We start from the raw sequence: 11404 nt of genomic DNA on the forward strand, positions 1-11404 counted from the left end.
GAATATAGAAAATGCCTAAAGAAAAATGCCTTAAGAAGGAAACACTTTAACAAACATAAACCAGTGAACACATCTTCAACTCCGCTCATGCTGTGGGGATTAGCACAGGTGAGCCCCCAAGACACAACTCCTCCAGTCCCACTATTTTTTTTGAAAAGACAACATAATCTTTACAAAATGTTGTTTAAAAATAAATTAATAGGGATCCCTGGGTGGTCCAGCGGTTTGGCGCCTGCCTTTGGCCCAGGGCGCAATCCTGGAGACCCGGGATCGAATCCCACGTCAGGCTCTCGGTGCATGGAGCCTGCTTCTCCCTCTGCCTATGTCTCTGCGCCTCTCTCTCTCTCTGTGACTATCATAAAAAAAAAAAAAATTTAAAAATTAATAAATGAACAAAGAGCATCTCCAAGCTTGTCTTTTGTTTTCTTTTGTTTTCTCTTATCATGGTACCACTCAGCTTCTCCGGCAGAGTGAAGCATAATACTTTGGTTTTACACCACTGTTCCTCCATCAGGACTCTGCTACTGACTTGGGAGAGGTCTGAATTTAGCCTTTATATTTAATTTTCCATCAGCAATATCTAAGCTTGAAATTTATACTCTATCAGACTTGAACTATCAACCACGCATTATATCTCATGTCAGTAATTTTAAAAATCATGTATATTTTGCCACTTCAGGGAGATAACAGTTAGGTACCTTTGTGATTTCTAGTTGCATTTGTATTTTTCTTTACTCTTGAAATTAAAATGGCAAGAAAATATTTAGAAAGTGTTGTCTTCTGTATCGGAGAGATTTTCTGTTTCTTCACAGTATGATATGTTTATAATTATGATTTATGATATATTTATAATCAAGATGCCCTGCACAAAGTAAAAATTCAGATTATCAGTTTAAATCTTTAGGAATAAAAAATTGGATGGGGAAGGTAGGATGTGCTCCAATCATTCCTTAAGCTGACATATTTATAAAACAAAACCATTATGCCATAAAGTTAGCATAGATTTATTGGCCTAGAGGTAAAGCACAAAGAAAAATCTTTTAAATGTGGCCACTAAAAGGTCCCTGTAGTAAAGCATAATCAAGATATTAATCACATTTTTGGTCCTTGACTATTTATCCCTCTGAGTAAGAAAACTGAGGTGACTATTATTCTGTTATGTTGTGCATTACTACACTATTTCCACTACCTGTGAAGTCTGCAAACTGAATCATCTTAAAAGAATTAGTCACTATGTTAAGGTTTTTTTCCTTGGCCTGGGTCCATTCCATGTTTTGCTCTTACTCTAAAGCATTTCCCTCTTCAATGGCAATAAAATAAGTTCAAAATATATACTATATAAGAAAAAGCAGCTAGTTTGACTCATGTTTCTTTCTTATTCCCCCAAACAGTAAGCAGCACCTTTTTCCCTTTTCCCTGCCCTCAACTTCAGGAAACCAGAGAACTTTCTCACTTTCTAGTGCTCCTGCCCTCCGTTCTGGCACCCCTTCTTCTCTGCCAATAATCTCCCTTATTCCCCTTCAGGTAAACCTATGCATACAACAGCTTTCGTTTCCAATAAACCTTTAGAAGACACTGCCAGCCCTAGCCTGTCACAGACATAAACCTGGTGGCCACGTTGGCTGACTACATCACCTATTGACAATCAGCCAAAGGAAAGGGGGCTTAATTACAATGGAAGTAATTAGGTTGGAGATAAACAATTACTTCACAGGCAACCCGAACCATATACACTGCTGCTGAGCACTTTGGGGGCCAAGTCATAAATCGTATAAAGCCCTCTGCACTTAGCACAGCACCTAACACAGGGTAGGTTGTGGATTTAATAAATATTTGGTTAATGAATAGTTGAATGAAGTAGATGGGTGACTAAAGAGTAATGAAGCCTCCTTTCATGTGAGATTGTAACCATTTCCCTGGAATAATCTAGGAAAACACCTGCCTTTTCAGAGAAGTCTGGACTAGAGCTCTTTCAGAATCTTCTTCTGGCCTTTGTAAAGGGAATTCTTTGTTTTTCATAAAGCAGCTCAGCATGACTTTTTAAATCAAAGCCTAACAACTGTTTCTCATTTGATTTCGAGCAAAAGTAAAAGCACGGTAGCCTGTAAGACCCACCATGAGCTCACCTGGTTCCTGATTCTTCCCTTCTTTATCTTTCTGACTTCAACTTTCACAGCTCTTTCTTGCTTCCTTCTTGCACCCACCTTGGCCTTTTGGATATTTCTTGGATGCACCGGACACATACTTGCCTTGGTGCCTCTGTGCTAGCTGCTGCATCTGCCCGGCTATTCTTCTGAGAGATGCACATGGCTCATTCCTCACCTCCTTTAAATGTCGCCTCTGCAGGGAAGAAGACATCACTGATGGCCTGTTTAATACCCACCATCATGGATCCCTTAAGCTCTTCTCTATTTTGTTTCTTAACACTTAAACCATCTTCTAACATGATGTATAACTTGCTTATTATTCATGTTTTCCTTTCTCTCCTGTGCCCCCACCTCTAGCCTTAAACAAGAGAGAGGGCAGGAATTTTTGCTCACTGCCATGCCAATTACAATGCCAGGGACACACTGGGTGCTTAATAAATATTTGTCAAATAAAGTACTAGTTATTTTTTAAAAGACTCTATTTATTCATTTGAAAGAAAGAGAGAGAGCATGTGCAGGCAGGTGCACAAGTGGGGGGCAGGGGGACAGAGAGAGAGGGAGCCTGTTGCAAGGCCTGATCCCGGGATCCTGAGATCATAACCTGAGCCAAATGTAGATGCCTAACTGACTGAGCCACCCAGGCGCCCCAAATGATTAGTTATTGAGTAAGTGTTTGGGGTCAGTAATTGTATTAGGAGTTAGAGGGCAGCCCGGGTGGCTCAGTGGCTTAGCGCTGCCATCAGCCCAGGGCCTGATCCTGGAGACCCAGGATTGAGTCCCACGACAGGCTCCCTGCATGGAGCCTGCTTCTCCCTCTGCCTGCGTCTCTGCCTCTCTCTCTCTCTCTCTGTGTGTGTGTGTGTGTGTGTGTCTCCCTCTGTGTCTCTCATGAATAAATAAATAAAATCTTAAAAAAAAAAACTTAAAAAAAAGGAGTTAGAAAACTAGTATGTTGCGTTTTAATTGTTCCTACACTTGACCACGTATCAGAATCACAGGAAGCCCTGGTTAAAATAGATTCCTGGGCCCCACCACAGAACACTCCGCTCAGATAAACCAGAATCAGACTCAGAAGTACATGTGAGAGCCCCAGATGACTGTGATGGAGCCCCTGTTGGAGAGCCCCCAAATGGAGGAAAGAACATGACTTTCGAGTCGTATCTATCTTGCTTCAATCTCTTCTCTGCAGTTTACTAGCTGACTGGGTGATCTTGAGTAAATTACTTGTTGACATTTATTCTCTAGGAGATTTTCCCCAACTGCAAAATAGGAATAAATATTTAGTGAATCAGTGATCGAATGAATGAATAAATCAGAGGTCCTCAAGGGGATAGTCTATAAATGACATGCCATAAGTAAAGGAGGTAGCCCAGGGCTGAAGCATAAGGAGGCATTTATTGAAGGGATAGTCATGTCCTAGTTCCCCCTAGGCATGACTACATCTCACAGATAAGCAGAGGCATATCCTGTCCACATTTCAGTTTTCTTGGTTTGGCAGAACTTGAGCTTACTGGGGCTTCATCCAGACTTGAACTATTTAATCTTTGTACTTGAAGTAGATAAGGGTTGGCTAAAGCTGGCAGGTTATTTTGTTGTTGTTATTGACTTTGGCCAAAGTTTCCACGTCATTAGTTCTTTGGAAAATGTCCTAAGTTTATGTGATGGGTACATTTTGATATAAATACGTAAGTGGTATGTTGCCAGGGGTATTAATGAATGGTTGTGTTTGAAATGATCCTGTGTTCTCTGGACTCTGATTGTGTCACTCCAGAGGATTCCTCTTAGGGTTTGGGAAACACAAAAAGAGAATTCATGCACTGTTTAAGAAGAAATGCCAGGGTTTATGAATGCTTATACAAAAAGTAGTTTTCCTGCAACTTTGAAGTTTATTTTCAAAGAATAATTGGAGTGGTCTTTTCCAGCATTAACTAATTCATCCGTAAGTTTACTTTGATCCTTCTCTGACATAGCCAATAACAGGGACCATTTTTACAGGATTATTTATCTTTCTTTTTTTTCTTTTTATAAATTTATTTTTTATTGGTGTTCAATTTGCCAACATATAGAATAACACCCAGTGCTCATCCCGTCAAGCGCCCCCCTCAGTGCCTGGCACCCAGTGACCCCCAACCCCCGCCCACCTCCCCTTCCACTACCCCTAGTTCGTTTCCCAGAGTTAGGAGTCTTTCATGTTCTGTCTCCCTTTCTGATATTACCCACTCATTTTTTTCTCCTTTCCCCTTTATTTATCTTTCATATCCTTTCAGTTTTATTCTAACACTGGCACAAGCAATTTGTTTAACAATGATGCATTTCTTTGCGATTTTATTTTTGTCATTATAGGGCGGACTATTGGATATCTGTTGTATCATGACTAACATTTACTTGCTTATGATTCATCTCTGCAGAAACTCATATAAGAGGCAGGTATCATAGTCTTAATTTTAAGACTTTCACGAGACCTGGATCCCTGACTTCAACAAAAGGAGAATGTGATAAGCTTTTGTTGTTTGAGTGATTGACTTGCTGCTTTTTATACATGTAATCAAGGAAAGAACATTAGCTAGAAAATTATGGGACGTGCTGTATGTGCCCCAGGTTCACACACATGCTGAGTCAGCCTTTGGGCATCCTTTCTCTCCTGGCCAATGTATTGCCATTAACATTCTTCATTTAAGAACAACAAAAAAAGTAAAATTAGCAAAAGTTAATTGAAAATTTCAATATTAACCTTTAATACAAAGACAGTTGGCTGCTTGAGAACAAATATTAATATGCCCATCCAGACCAACAATAAATTATATATTTCTTAAAAGGCTGTTGGCAGTGTAATGTGTGTAAGGCACTGAAATCATAATTGGCACTACCGTTTTGGCCCTGTGACTGGTTTTACATCAGGGACTTATTTTGCAGTTTTTTCCTCTGAGTTGTTATAATTATTTGCTCTAGTAGGATCTAAATTGAATGGCATGCACAATAAATGTGATCCTTTCTGGAGCTCACACAGGCATTGTAAAATGCAAAGGAAAACAGTGGGAGACATTGAAGTGGTTCACACACTGACCTTTTAAAAACCAAATAGGAGAAAAGACCATCTAAAGACCAGGTTAGCCCAGAATCCCACCCACAGGACTCCAGACTGCCTATCTGGGTTTGCCCAAGCAAACATTCCTCTCCAGGTGTCACATGGAGACAGACTCCAAGATAACGGGGTCAGCCTGGAGTCATAGGTATAAAGTCATCAGGTATAAAGCCATCGACTCTACTTTGGAGAGTCTACGAAGTTATTTTGCTCAAGTTGGTACTTAATGTTTCCCTTTGCACTGTAAATCTATGTTAAATAAAAAGGCCTAACTAACAAGAACTTTTTCTGTCTTTTTACAAAGGGCTTTGCAGGAAAAAATATATTCTCAGATAACTGGAAATTGTCAGATGTGCCAAAGGGTAATCAAAACAAAACAAAACAAAATATTGTATCTAAATCTGTATCCTTCCAACCTGTGTTGTGAAAAACCAATTTATCTTTATTTCTCTGACACCATCACCAATAATTAATATCCACCTGTTAGAACAGAGTTGACTCTTTTGTCAATAATGTGGGATGCAGACCTAGATAGAGGCTGCCTCTTGGAAGATTCCGATTCTGAGGATACGGAGAGCAGTGATTAAGAAAAAAAGAAAAAGGTGAGAGACCACTCAGTGAAACAATGTAGCCACAGGGCTCCTGGGTGGCACAGTTGGTTAAGAGTCTGACGTTTCCTCAGGGTTGTGAGATCGAGTCCCACGTAGGGCTCCACACTTAGTGAGGAGTCTGCTTAGAGTTTCTTAACATTTCTCTTTTCCTCTCTCTCTGCTCCTCCCCCCAACTCTTTCTCTCCCTCAAATAAATAAATAAACTTTTTAAAAAAAGAAACAAAGTAACTGATATGCAAAAATGATTGTTTTCATTTAAACATTGAAATATGTGAACATTCACATATAAGTTATATGGACAAAAGTTTTCATTTCTCTTTAGAACACAGCTAGGAGCAAAACTGCTAATAGTTAACTGTATGTTTAATTTTTGAGGAACTACCAAATTATTTTTCAAAACAGCCACATTATTTTACATTCCCGCCAAGAGTATCTGAAGGTTCTAATTTTTCTACCTCTCTTCCAACACTTCCTATTATCTGTGCTTTTTATTATAACCATTCTAGTAAGTGTGAAGTGACATCGCTTTGTGATTTTAATTTATATTCCCTGATGTCTGGTAAGTTCCTTTTGCTTGGAAGCTTGGAAGATTTGTCTTTATTAGCCTATGAGATCAGAAGGTTTGTTCAGGGGACGCCTGGGTGGCTCAGTAGTTGAGCGTCTGCCTTTGGTTCAGGGCATGACCCCAGGCTCCCGGGATTGAATCCTGCATTGGGCTCTCTGCAGGGAGCTTGTTTCTCCCTTTGCCTATGTTGCTGGCTCTCTTTGTGTGTCTCTCATGAATAAATAAATAAAATCTTTTTTTAAAAAAGGAAGTTTTGTTCAAGTTATGACAAAATGTGTCTTGTGTCACCCCATCCTGGAACACATGGAGTCTAAGGATTAGATTCAGCTCTTTCTTCAATATAGAAAAAAAAAATCATTTTATCCTTGATGAATTTCCCATGGTAAATTACTTTCCCTTTTTCATGGGTTTTATTTCTTACTCTGGAATGTATTCTCATGTTAGCTTCCTTGATCTATTCTTCAGGTCTTGGATATTTTACCTCATGATATCATTCTTTTAATATTTTTACTCTTTGTCTTTGCATTGAAGTATTTCATTAACTCCCTCATATTTAAAAATTCAGCAATACTTTCAGCACAATCATCCGATGGAGTACAGCTAAAAACACTGGACAGATGTAAACATCAGTTCTAAAGCACTAGAGAACTAGCAAGGCAGCATGAACTTGAGGGAACAAGATATGATACAGAGGGGAAGAACAGAGAGGTGAGTATGCAACATTCATCTCCACTTTTCTCCTCAAGATATTTGCTAGTTTGCAAACCATAATTGAAGAAGTCACTGAGGTGAGCAAATCTTTCAATCTTACTAGGGTGGGGAATAAAAATTTTATTTTATTTTACTTTATTTTATTTTTATTTTTTTGGGGGGGGATAAAAATTTTAATTTGGAAACTATCAAGGGGGCGGGCTTTATTAAACATATAACACTTTTTCTTAGGTCCTTGAAGGGATTCATTCTAGTGTTAGCAATCAACTGTATATAGACAAAATCTCACAAAGACTGAAAACTGATCAAATCTGCTTAGTGTATGATTGGATTACAATAATCTTTCCTAGGCTCACTGCCTAATAAAATAGAGTTAACCCTCTGGAGAAAGATAACATCATTCAAAGCATCAAATTATTTCTCATGTTTTCCTATGAAATATCTGGCATTCCATGGGACAAGACCAAATGAAAATCAAGGAAAAAAAATAGATAATAGAAAAAGATGCAGGGGCACCTGGCTGGCTCAGCCAGTGTAGTGTGCAAACCTTGACCTTGGGGTCATGAGTTTGAGCCCCTGTTGACTGTAGAGATAACTAAAAATTTAAAACATCTTAAAAAAAGAGAAATGGATGCATAAGAGATTCGAAAATTAGAGTCTTCAAATATGGATATCAAAATAGTTGTAATTAAAGATCAAGAATACTAGCAAAAAAACTAGAATCTCTAGGGACACCTGGGTGGCTCGGTTGGTTAAGCATCCAGCTCTTGATTTCAGCTCGGTCATGATCTCAGGGTCATTGGATGGAATTGGGAGTAGGGCTCCGTGCTCAGCAGAGAGTCTACTTGAGATTCTCCCTCTCCCTCTGCCTTCCCCACCCCGCCCTGTTCATGCACATACTCTCTCTAAAATAAATCAATAATAAAAAAAGAAAATTGGAATCAATATATAAAAGAAGCAAATTTAAACTCCAAAAGTAAAAACTTAGGAACCCCATTTAAGAATTTAATAAATGGGTTTAATATTAGGCTTCATGCAGCTGAAGAAGATTTGTAAGCCAGAAGATGGAGGGAATATCCACACTGAAGCAAAAATAGAAAAATAAAAAAATAAAAGCATGGAAAAGAAGGCAAAAATATATATATGGCACAGTGAAAAGGATTAATCTGTGAACTGGAGTTCCAGAAGAAAAATTAGACAATGGGACAGAAATAATACTAAAATATGTAAGAGTTGAGAAGAACATAAGTCCACAACTTCAAGAATCACCATGAACACCAAGGAAAAAAAGAGAGAAATTCATAACCAGGGACATCATATTAAAACTGCTACAAATAAAATACAAAGAGAAAAATCTTAGAAGCTAGGGGAGAAAATACACATAATTTGTAAAGAAGCAACAGTAAGACAACTGGAAATAACTGATTATACAAGTCAGTGCACTGACATCTTCAAAGTGCTGAAAGAAAATAAATGCCAAAGTAGAATTAATTATGTAGTGTATATAGTCTTTTTAAAAATTTAAATTCAAGGTAGTTAACATATAATGTAGTTTTGGTTTCAGGTATAGGATTTAGTGATTCATCACTTCATACAACACCCAGCGCTCATCACAACAGGTGCCCTCCTTAATCCCCATCACTTATCAGCCTATCATCCCTCACCCCACCCACCTCTCCTCCAGCAACCTTCAGTTTGTTAATAGTTTCTTATGGTTTGCCTCCTTCTCTGTTTTTATCTTATTTTTCCCACCTTCCCCTATGCAGTATATATAGTCTTAAATGCAAAATAAGGACATTTTCAGATCATCCACCACACTCCCCTCCCAAATAAGAAACTGTCACCCGTTGACCAACTTGAACACTTTCTAACTCACTTTATGATGGAATTAAACTTTGGTTAGAAAAAACTGATAAGAACATTACAAAAAGGAAAATGACAGGCAAATCTATCTTAGAAATAGATGAAAAAATTCTACATAAAATAGTAGTGAAGCAAATCTAGCAATACAAAAAGGAATGGTACATTATGGCCAAATGGGGTTTGTAAAGAACAACCACCATAGAAATTGAAAAATAATTTGAATTAAATGGTAATTAAAATATGACAACCTTTGGAATGTAACTAAAACCATAGGTAGAGAGAAGCATGTAGCCTTAAATACATATATTGGAAAGAAAGTTGAACAATCAGATGTCTATTTTAAATAAATACATAAAATACAGCAAATGAAATCAAATTAGAGAAGGGGATGAAAAATAATAAAGGTTAGGGCAACAATTAGTGTAATAGGAAAACAAACATGAAGTCAGAAGGATCAATAAAGCAAAACCAAGATGGTTCTTTCAAAAGGAAAATTAGCAAGACTAATAAGACATTATTAAAGCAAGGTGCTTCAAATTAGCCTTTTGATAAAAGTGGCCATTACTACATTTTGTATAGATATTAAAAGTATAAGAGAAAATTATAAAGGTATATACCAATACATCTGAAAATTTATATAAAAGTACATGTTTCTTGAAAAATATACCTACTGACACCTAACAGAAGAATAAGTACAAAATCAAACTAGTTTTTTACCTATTAATGAATTGGATCAGTTATTAAATAACCTCCCCACAAAAGAAACTCTAAGCCCAGATGGTTTCACTTGTGAATTCTCCCAAACATTTAAGGAAGTAATAAAACCAATATTATAAAAACTTTTCTAGAGAATAGGAAAAAAGGAACACTTCCTAACTCATTTTATGATGCAATTAAACTTTGATAGAAAAACCTGATAAGAACATTACAAAGAGGAAAATTACAGGCAAATTTATCTTATGAAAATAGGCAAAAAACCCCTAAATAAAATATTAGCAAACCAAATCTAACTACACATAAAAAGAATAGCATATCATGATCAAGTGGGGTTTCAATTCAAAACTCATGGATTTTTATAGATAGAAAAATAATGTTTAACATTCATTTACGATAAACACTCTTAGAATCTAGGAATAGAAGGAAGCTTCTTTAATTTGATGAAAGATATCTACAAAATATCTACATCATATTTATTTGTTATCTATTGAAAGATTTCCCCCTTGATATTGGGAATGGGCACAGGTTGTCTACTCTTGGCAATTCTATTCAACATTGAACCAGAGGTCCTGCTTAGTACAATAGGCAAGAAAAGAAATGAAAGGCATAAGAATTGAAGAAGAAGGAATAGAATCAAAAAAAAAAAAGAAGAAGAAGAAGAAGGAATAGAATCACAATATTTGAAAATAAAATAATTTTAAACATAGAAAACCCAAGTGGTGTACAACCAAACTATTAAAATGAGTGAAATTTGCAAGTTTGCTTTATACCGGATCAATAAAAACGAATCATATTTCTATATACTGCAACAAACACAAAATTAAATTTGAAAACTACATTTACACTAAAAACAGCATACATCTCTGAATAAATATAAAAATATACATGATCTCTACATTAAAAACTAAAAAAAATAAATCCAAAACATTATCAAGATAAACTAAAGTAATCCTAAATAATTGGAAGAATATATTTTGCTCATTAAAGCAAACATCATTATTGCAATGGTATCTATTCTCCCCAAATTGAACTATAACTTAATATAATATAATTCCAGTCAAAATGTCTTTTTTTTTTTTTTTTTTTTTTGTGGCTATTGACATGACGATTCTAAAATATATAAGGAAATTCAAAGGGCTTACAATAGTCAGGTCTAACTATTAGAATAAATACAAAGCTGGAAGTCTACTGCTACCACACCTTGAGACTTATTATAAAATAATATTAATATTTTGAGCTACTGATATGAGAATAGACCAATAGAACAGAGGGAAATAGACTCACATATATATGGTTACCAGATTATGACAAGGGTAACAGGGGATTGGTAGGAAAACATAGTGACTTCAGTTAATGATGCTATGTAAATTGAATATTTATATGGAAAAGATGTGAATCTTGAACCTTGTACCATACACAAAAATAAGTTTTAGATAAAATGTAGATCTAACTATAAAGGGTAATACATCTAAACTTTCAGAAGTCAACATAGGATGGTATCTGTGACTCTGGTGAGGCAAATATATTTCTTAAACACAATTGGTGCTACACAAAACATGCTAACTATAACAGGAATATTTAACAAATTGGATTAAGTTAAAATTATGAGTTTCTCTTCATCAAAAGATACCATAAAAAGAGTGGGATGGTAAATCAGAGGATGGAAGAAAAAATATTTGCCACCCATTTATTCAACAGCAAACTCAGA

General features: G+C 36.4%; 1 long non-coding RNA gene across 1 annotated transcript in view; it reads right to left on the reverse strand.

The window, feature by feature from the left end:
• Positions 1–2060: 2060 nt before the first annotated feature.
• LOC144307265 (uncharacterized) overlaps positions 2061–11404 on the reverse strand; it is a 16504-nt gene continuing 7160 nt past the window's right edge. Inside the window, exon 3 of the long non-coding RNA XR_013374175.1 lies at positions 2061–2340. This is a non-coding gene — a long non-coding RNA (uncharacterized LOC144307265). The remainder of the gene's footprint in view (positions 2341–11404) is intronic.

This window comes from Canis aureus, chromosome 38 (genome assembly GCF_053574225.1).
Source record: "Canis aureus isolate CA01 chromosome 38, VMU_Caureus_v.1.0, whole genome shotgun sequence".
NCBI lineage: Eukaryota > Metazoa > Chordata > Mammalia > Carnivora > Canidae > Canis > Canis aureus.